Raw genomic sequence first — 10,056 nt, 5'->3', positions numbered from 1 at the left:
AAGCCTGATAGAAAATTGGATAAATTTGGTTGATTAATATTGCTTATAGTTAAGGCTCTTTGTCTTGATGAAGGTAAAATAAGAAATATAATAAATAAATAAATACATTGGCAGTTTGGCATTCTTTTTTAATATAATTAAACATGCAGCTAGATTTAGAGTGGCATGTGTCACCATGCCCAGCTAATTTTTGTGTTTTTAGTAGAGACGGGGTTTCATCATGTTGCCCAGGATGGTCTCGATCTCCTGACCTCATGATTCACCTGCCTCCATCTTCCAAAGTGATGGGATTCCAGGCGTGAGCCACCACGCCCGACCAATTTGCTCTCTTTGTTTTACAGTGCTCTCTTAGTTCCACCATCCATGGAGAGCAGTGTGTTAGAAAGTCAGTAGGTCACTTGCCTCATTGCATGGGGTGGCCACCCTCCACCAGCAAGGACAAAGGGCTGGTGTGTTGGCCTTTCTGGATAGCCAGACACAGGAGTTCCTGAGCTCTTGTCTGGTGTCCATGAAGAATGAGGTTGCACAGACAATTGAAGGGCAGAGAATTTTATTAAGCAATGAAAATGGCTCTCCGTGGAGAGGCAAACTGCAGAGGATACTGGATGGGCTGGTCATTTTCCCGCATAGTCAAGTTGTCTCTTCCATAGCCCAGCCATCTCTTCCCAGAAGTCCAGCCATCTTACTGAAGTCTGGCCATCTTCCCTTCTACCAAATGAGTCTGGGGTCTTCATAGGCACAAGTTGGGGGTGGGTGGGCTGTAGGTCGTTTTGGAAAAGGCAACATTCAATTGGTAAAAGTACATTATTTAGGGATATAGTGGGCAAACAGGAATAGAATTTCTCACTTTGATGTTTCAGTTTCAGGCATGGATTGAAGGTAGAGTTTCACTGGGGACCCAACCTTGTCTGCCTAGAATTTCTCTGCCTCTTACCTCTATCATTACTTTGATAAGATGGGCAAAGAACCTGTCAATTTTTGATGCTTTTGGTTACAGTTCTGTCACTAGAATGCTAGCAGTTAGACATACCCAAGGAGTAATGTAACCACTTTAATACAATGAAGTGCTGCAGGCAGTCACCACAGGACACCAAATCATAGTGTTTTAATTTATAATATAATAGACAGAATGATAGGATTTTCTGTAGTATAAATATCCTATGAACTAATCCTTGTGCTATTAAGTTACAGGGCTTTGACTTCTGGGTCTGAAAAAGTCACTGCTAAATCTTGAGCATTGACAGTAGTCGAATCGTTGTCTTCAGACCCGGAAGAACATGACAATCAAAATGAACTGTTTTCTTGAGACACAGGGTGCGAAATTAAACCCATTCAGTTGAGGCCCAAGGACTATTGTAGAAAAGGTCGGCATGTGAGATTGCAAGAACCGATTTTGAGGGCTAAGATTAGTTCAGAACTTTTCTATGAATTAAACATTAATATCAAAAGCACACTGATGCAAGGCCTAAATCTAGGCTCATGTGTCATAATAACTGGGTTTTCTTGGAGTATTGATCTACTGTTTAATAAAGAATTGTAAAAGCTTATAAAAAGTTTACGGATATCTTACCTTATGATCAAACTGACTTTAATTAAATAGACATGCTTATAAAATTTATTAAAATAACTTTCACATTAATAATATATAATACAAAGGTAACATTTTTATTTTCACTTTTGAACATAATGTTGTGTAATATTATTAAGAGAGAAAATATTTATGCTTACCTTTTATGTGAACTGCAGGGAAAAAGTGGAGGAGGCAGAGACAGATTCATTTGGCCTCATACTGTCTTTATTAGGTCTTATTGTTTGGGAACCTGAGTCCCCTCTCTATCAAAAGGTAAACATTTCAGTTTTATCATTTTGGCTAAATGAATGACTATTTTATTGTGACCTGTGATCCTATTTTGTGATTTCAAGTGTCTTAATACTTTGATATCTGTCAAGCTTTCCAAGAACAAAATTTGAAGTTCCAAATTCAGGCTTTTTTACCTCAAAATAACTATTTTGGATATTAGGTTTCCTGAAGCCCAAGGGAGATATTACTTTTTCCTTTTGAGCTATTTATAACCTTTAACAATTGAGTATACTATGATAAACATAATTTGAGGCATATTTCTCCATCTGCCTAATTTCTCCAGAATTTGTAAAGTATTTGTATTTATGAATGTTTTGAATTAATACAACTTCTTTGAATAAGTTCAATGAGAATCTATTTTCTAACAGGACACAAGTGGAGGTACTGGTTATTTGCCCAGGGCTTTAACTGGTCTTGTGAGAGGTCTAGCAAGGCCAATTTAGGAGAACCTATGTGGACAATTAGTCTTGCTGCATTTTGTGTGGGTAATTAGGCCAAGTATATGGGACTGCAGCTTACTTTGCAGGTACGTTGATCCTGCTGTGATCTGTCTTTGGTGGAAGTGGGGGACTGGAGAGAGAAAGATTGTGTTTCAGAAGAAAACTAGTCACCCATGCTATGGAGCTTCCCACAATTCCCCTCCTCAGCATGAAGAAGCCAGAAAAATTGACAACAGATTCACCATGATTGAAGAATGGATAAATAGAAAAAAGGGGCTGAAACAAACCCAAATGTCCCATAGACTCTTTTTGTTTTTATTTTGATAAACATAGAAACTGACTCTTCTGGTCTTAAATCTTGAAACTTATGCCAGTTTTATCTGGGTTCTTTCCCGAGAAATGGACCCTCAGGACTATTAAAAAGTATCAAAGAACTGAAACATGCATCCAGGCAATAATATGCTGGGCCCCTCATCCATGATTGCTTCCTTACCCCACCTGAGTTCCTGTTTTTTTCATGCATAGTTACATTTCTTCTTTGCTAAATAAAGCCATAATTTTAGTTCATCAGTGAAATGGACTTAACACCCATTTCCTTGGGTGCAGAACCTGATTCGCTTGCTTTCCTGTTAATATTCATCATTTCAGTGATTGGCTTTCTGTGCTGAGAGAAACAACATTTCAGTAACTGGCTTTCTGTGCTGAAACCCTGGCATTTAGATAACAGTTTAATGACAGTATTATTTTCCTTACCGTCTGCCATCAGTGAGCCAGTCTATTTCTCTTTACATGCATCTATTACAATTTATTTATTTATTTTTAATTTTTTTTTTAGATCATCGTGCCTTTGACGTTATTTCTGTAGAAATAGTACCCCTTCCAGCTTTATACTTGCATTACTCAGGGCTCTCTAGAGGGACAGAACTAATAGGATATATATATATATATATATATATATGAAAGGGAGTTTATTAAGGAGAATTGACATACATGATAACAAGATAATCTCCCCCGATAGTCCATCTACAAATCGAGGAGCAAAGAAAACAGTGGTGGATCACTTTGAATTCCAAAACCTCAAAAGTAGGGAAGCCGACAGTGCAGCCCTCAGTCTCTGGCCAAAGGCCCAAGAACCTCTGGCAAACCACTGGTGTAAGTCCAAGAATCCAAAAGCTGAAAAACTCGGAGTCTAATGTTTGAGGGCAGGAAGCATACAGTATGGGAGAAAGATGAAAGCCAGAAGACTCAGCAAGTCAAATCCTTCCAACTTCTTTCTGTTTGTTTTATTCTAGCCACGCTGGCAGCTGACTAGATGGTGCCCACCAAGACTGACGGTGGTTTTGCCTTTCCCAGTCCACTGATTCAAATGTTAATCTCATTTGGCAACACCCTCACAGACATAACCATACTTTGCATTCCTCAGTCCAATCAAGTTGACACTGAATATTAATCATTACACTACACTACTTCTCATTCAAGTTGTCAAACGGTATCACCAATAGTGGTAAATGATAATTAAGATTGATCAATTAATATGTAACTATTTTAACGGTTTTTTAAGTTTGAGGAAATTATACTATTGTTTTTAAAAAACAAAGATAAATAATGGATACCATCATGTTGAAAATGATTATTCCCCATGACATTACCTAATCAGAGCATCTGCTTCTGAGTTGCCTTTTAAGACCATAATACAAGGTGATGGTGGGAGTGGATGCTTTATGCTCAATAGTTAGGCATCAATGGCAAGGGGAGGGGTGTTTAAAGTAAGACAATGGCAAGTGGAGCATATAATCATAAAATTGATCCACACTTTATGCTCATGCTTCTCTTGTAAGGTATATTTTTTTAATTGATTAACAGTAGTAAACATGCTGTGTGTATGCATATATATGTATATACATTATATATGTGTATACACATGTATTTCATGTCATTATTTCATTTCATTTCATTGTATTATATATATGTATCATATACATATACAATGAGAGTGGGAGAAACAGTTTTCTTAAACCAAAAATGGAAAACAAACCCCAAAATTGAGCAAATTTTATGATTTGAGTCTGAAAATGTATCTAAAAGAGTGTGGGCAAACTTCAAGAGTTGCATCTTCAAATAATATGGTATATGTGTGTGTGTGTGTGTGTGTGCATGCATATGTGTATTCACACATATTTTTTCTTCTCTGAGTTCTTTTCGTTCATTCTGAATTCCAATTACACAGATTTCAGACTCTAATATTATCTAACTGATTCTATGGCTCTGTTCATTTTCATTAATATTTGTGTGTGTGTGTGTGTGTCTGTGTGTGTGTCTGTGTGTGTGTGTCTGTGTGTGTGTGTCTGTGTGTGTGTGTGTGTGTCTGTGTGTGTGTGTGTGTGTCTGTGTCTGTGTGTGTGTGTCTGTGTGTGTGTGTGTTGTCTGTGTGTGTGTTGTGTGTGTGTGTGTCTGTGTGTGTGTGTGTGTCTGGTGTGTGTGTGTGTGTCTGTGTGTGTGGTCTGTGTGTGTGTGTGTGTGTGTGTGTTGTGTGTGTGTGTGTCTGTGTGTGTGTCTGTGTGTGTGTGTGTGTGTGTGTGTCTGTGTGTGTGTGTGTGTCTGTGTGTGTGTGTGTCTGTGTGTGTGTGTGTCTGTGTGTGTGTGTGTCTGTGTGTGGTGGTGATGGTGGTGGTTGTTTTTCACTTATTGCTCTTCCTTCAAGGTCACTTTCTCTTTCCCTTGTCATCTCCATTAAGGTTTATGTTCATCTAGCAAATTTACTACTTCAGAGATTGTACCTTTCACATCTAAGTTACATTTTACACTTGCTTCCTCCTTATAATATGTAGATATATGAAGAATTCCTATCTTTCCTTAATTATGAGCATATTGTGGTGATCTTTATTTATGGTAGTTATATCTGCTATTTTAACCTTGATGTCTGCTATTTACAATATCGAGGTTTTCTTGTTATTGGTGTCACTTTTTTTCCTTTTGAGAATGTTTCCCGTTTTCCCAGTTTTTCTTATATAAAGTAATTTTAGATGGAGTCTTCAGAATTATGAATAGAAACTTGGAAAGACAGAAGATTATGTCATTTTTCTCTGTTGAGAGTTGTTTCTGTTTCTATTCAATTATCTTCACTGAACACAAATCAAACCTGTCTCATTTTAGATATAAAATTTTTGCTGAGTTTTTTTCTTAAATCTATTCCATACATGCATAGTTCAAGGGTCAGATAGAGCTATAGTAGAGATACTTTGCCATCTCCTTTTTTTTTCTTTTCTCCAATTTTCACAAATTTTTCCTCTTTTTGCAGCAACTGCTGATTCCCCATTTTCAGTTCTCTAATTTTCCAGGCAACAATGATGGGATTTCCACTGACACCTGATATACTATGACATGCAGAATCTCCAGATAAAATCCACAAAAATTGAATCGTACTTCGTAAAAATCCCCTTCTCTGAGCATGTACCTGCACCAAAATATGACAAATTCTTTTGTTAATCAGTGCTGTCTTGTATCATATCAAATTTCATAGTGGTTTTCTGAAGGCAGCCATTTCGGTGAGATCTTATTAATTAACAGGTTATGTCCTGTCAATATTCTTTTCTGATTACATGTTATATTAGACTGATTGTGGTTCAGGCTTTTAAAATGATTCCTTGGCCAGTAATGCTTTAGACCTTTACTTTGATGGTGATGTACGTCACTGAAACTAATCTTCAAATATGGTTGCATTGTTCTTTTGACCAGAATATTCTCTCCTTTCTGTGATCAGCAACAACCCCATTGTACATATAGCATTGTTTTATAATCACTATTTACTTAACTATTTATTTCAGTAAAGCATATGCATCTTACAATTCAGAACCACACTTTAATATTTTTCTTTATCACCAAGGTCTATCTAGTCCTCATTCATAAATGGTAGTTAATATATGTACATTGGGTGAATGAAATGATTAAGATGAGTAAAATTATACTACACCATTCTGTAATCTCCTCTGCTGCTCCCTTGTTGATAGAGAACTTATTTGGTGTAAGTGTTGCCTCTGGATCTGAGAAAATTTTGAATATCATTTCAAGAAAATAATCATGGAAGCTAGATGAATGCTAAAGTTAAATGGAAACATATCGATAAAGTGAATTTAAAAAATAGTTGGGGAAGGTGACTTTCCTGAAAGATATTCAAAACTTGTAAAATGTTACTAAATGTTTCAACGAGCACTCCAGTTATCAAGAGAAGTACTCCTCTGGTAACTTGAAGAAATGTGCATCCTTCAAGTGCTGCATTATTCACATTGGAAGAAACAGCTTAATAAATAAATCACAAGGCAGAAATGCAGACTTTTTAATATATGATAAATAAGGATGTTCTGCACATTCTATAGTAGACACTTATCTTTTTGGTGCTGCCTAGCATTTTGTAAAACATCTGACTCATTACCTGTCCTAGAGTCTCAGCCTTGAATAATGCAACATCAAAATAGTTCTTTGTAGAGACTTCTAGTTACTATCTCAGTCTAAAGATCACTAAGTACTAAAAAAGAATACAGTATTTAATGTTATTTCACCTTTAATACTTCTCACTGAGATGTGTATTACGTGGGTGTGAAAACGATCATTATTACCTTTTATCTAATTATGTTAATTTGAAGTATATTTTAAGACATCCTTCTGCCCTCTATAAAATATAGTAAGAAAAAGTAATAATAGATTCAAATTCAGTATATAGTTGTGATACTCTGTGCTGGATACTATTGTAGATATTAGAGACTTATAAAATATGACCTTCACTCAGGGGAATTTTAATTGGTTCAGAAAATACTATAGAACACAAAATATGCTCCACTTATATTAACAATAAAACTACATTGATAAAAAGATTGGAAAGTATTGAAGGACTTGATAGGATAATAGATATCACCAATAATCCCTTTTGTTGAGGAATGTTAGCACTCTAAATCATTTTTCATACCAATGTTTTCACACAAGATGAGTTATGTATAGGCCGTATAACATTTTTTCATTTTGTAACTTATTTCATCTAATTTTTATGTCCCAATTAGCCTGATTATTATACCTTTATGTTATACAAATATCAAAATATTATACATACTTCAAAAATATATACAACTATTATATATCCATTTAAAAAAGAAAAGTGTTAACTACATAGATTTATGTAATATTTTTGAAATGTTATCTCTGCCTTTGTAGCTTGTCTAAAAAATATAATATTCAAAATATATTATTGTAAAAAAATAGAAATTATTTATTTGTCAATATAATTATATTTTCACTGATAATTATGACATGTAAGAGGTAAAAAATAATTTTACACATTCATATAAATCAGATATCCATTTACAAAATTTATCCAGTCAGAGCATATATCCTTTTCTTGGTCCCATGATTAAAAAAAAAAAAATTCATGTATCTGCTAAGGGGATCAAACTCCATCATTACGGTCAGTAGTCACTCTTGGCCCTACTTCTTACCACACTCATACAAGATAGCTTTAAGGATCTAAAGTAAAGTGACATTGGTGGTTATGTTGAAGAAAAAAAGAATGTGATCATAGTATGTTGGTTTGTTTTGTGTTAAAAAAAAAGAAAGCTAAAATATTTTTTGCAAATAATTTAGGCAGGAGTACATGCCAAACTTTTGCTTTATTTTGCTGTAAGGTAATAAAGACCTTAAGCAAACAAAGTAAATATTTTACTCTCATGAGGGTGATTTTTTTAAGACAAGATAAAGCCAAACTTAGTTACTACAATTACTTGTTAGTACGATAATCTCTTTATCAATATAAACTTAAATTGTATGTTTCAGTATTTGTAGCAAATATGTGGTAGACATAGACTAAGATTAGTCCCCTCTTTAATCTACACTTTTTGGTAAGTCCTCCGAAGTTTTCTCTAAACAAGACACTTACAGTGTATCACCCAGTCATATCTCCTGACTTGTGGAGAAATTCTACTAAGAAAATGATTCTGACATCTAAGATGTGTGAAAACAAGGTGTAAAGATAGTGTACAATGTTCAAGTCCCTCACTGAAGTTGTCACTATAGTCAACCCTACTCTGGTGGTTCAGTGGCTCAATGACCTAAGCCATTCAATTCCCCCCTGCCCTTTTGTTTTCTTAAAGTGTGTTTGATTTAACTTTCTTACCATGAGCAGCACAAAGTCAGAGATAACCAGGTCCAGGCAGGCTTGTGTCTTTCCACAGTGTCACACTTTTATTGATGCAATTTCAGTCCTAAAAGCAAGCCTCACGGGGTTTACAAGGATGCAGTTCTTCTTAGTTCATCCTGTTCACAATAGTCGGAGCTGTGAGCACACAGGCTCAAGCAATTCCACAAGTGAGTCAATATTGTAATCCATATACAATAGTATACATAGTTAATATAAAAATATTACAAATTAAACAATCCACAGCAAACAAAGTATACTAACATTTAATATCCAGAGAAAAGGGTTAGGAAAAAGGGTTAATGAATCAGTTCATGGAAAGCAACATGGAGAAAAACAATGTCCTACCTTGGCCCTGTAGAGACCACGAGCATCAGCGACTTGCAAGGAAATGTCTTTGATGTTGTGGCAGAGCCTTAGGCTGGGGTTGCCAGGTGCTTACTACAAGTGACAGCAAGATGCTGTCTAGTAAAATGTATGTTTAGAGCTGATGAAGTCCTGCTCTTTTTATGGCCACAGAATCTTCTGGTGAGGGTTGATAGTGGAAGAGTGTGCTTGGTTATGTCCTTATCTGGTTGGATGCAGTCTTTATTGATTAGGCAAAACATCTTGTCTCTGTTGGCATGGTGCCTATTGACATGTAAGATGGAGCTTTTTTCTAAGATGGAGTTACTTGTGTACGGAGTGCTGTATAAATCTCTTCTATTACAAACAGAAGTATCTTGATTATTAGGAAAAAAGATCATATAAAATGTCATGGAAGTTTAACAAGATTCAACATAGAAAGTTTAGAACACCAAAGGAGAAAGCTGTGAAAACAAAATGGGAAAGCAAAATAAAATCATGGCATTATGAAAGTGTCTCAGTGATGTTTTGGGACCCAAAAAGAAAAATATTAGAAATATACTTTATACTTTTATTGAGAAGAAACTGGAAGTCATTTTTGTCTTATTTTCTCTCCTTAATATTATGAGCTCAGTTGGCATTACATACATGTTGACAAAATTTTAATGTGTTTTAGGCACCAGAAACCTTGAGAAACATTGAAATAAACTGATGAATATCTACTAATTGTTAGACTTATTGTTCATAGCAGTTGAGACTTCCTGAACTAGAGGCATTTTTAAGAAGATTGAAATATCATTGTGCACAATATCGGCAATAGTATGAGAGTGTTGATGGTACAGAAGAATGGAAGTCAATGAAAAATATTTGATTTAAATGATGCATTAAAAAATTAGACATCTTTAAGTCTGGATTGAGCAATATCAAATCTATTGCACTCTCGTAATTTGGAGATTCTTGGAGATTCCTGGATTGTTATATTTCAAAGATATTCTGGAAATAAAATGAATCAAGAAGAACTGAGGTGAGGACATGCAACCAAATCCAAGAATGTCTAAATTTATAAATATTTTTCAAAGAATTTGCAAATATGAGTGTTTATATTAAAATTTTAAGAAACCTTTAAAAAAGTTAATTTCTAAATAAATAAATTTCAAATCTGTCATTACTGTATTTTAAAAATGTCTTTAAAATAAAATTAGCTCTGATTTATAAAAAGTACTTGTTGAGGA

The 10,056-nt window shown here is 34.9% G+C and overlaps 1 long non-coding RNA gene across 1 annotated transcript; it reads right to left on the bottom strand.

Annotated features, from left to right (window-relative positions):
• Positions 1-533: 533 nt before the first annotated feature.
• LOC117063623 lies at positions 534-8,972 on the bottom strand. Its single transcript, XR_004429017.1, has 2 exons — positions 8,828-8,972; positions 534-758 (listed from the first exon to the last, which is right to left on the bottom strand). It is a non-coding gene; the product is annotated as an uncharacterized LOC117063623 (long non-coding RNA).
• Positions 8,973-10,056: the final 1,084 nt, after the last annotated feature.

Source organism: Trachypithecus francoisi, unplaced genomic scaffold, assembly GCF_009764315.1.
Source record: "Trachypithecus francoisi isolate TF-2019V2 unplaced genomic scaffold, Tfra_2.0 Lachesis_group18, whole genome shotgun sequence".
Lineage (NCBI taxonomy): Eukaryota > Metazoa > Chordata > Mammalia > Primates > Cercopithecidae > Trachypithecus > Trachypithecus francoisi.
Note: the sequence above shows the minus strand (reverse complement) of the source record. Positions and strands in the feature narration are given on the sequence as shown.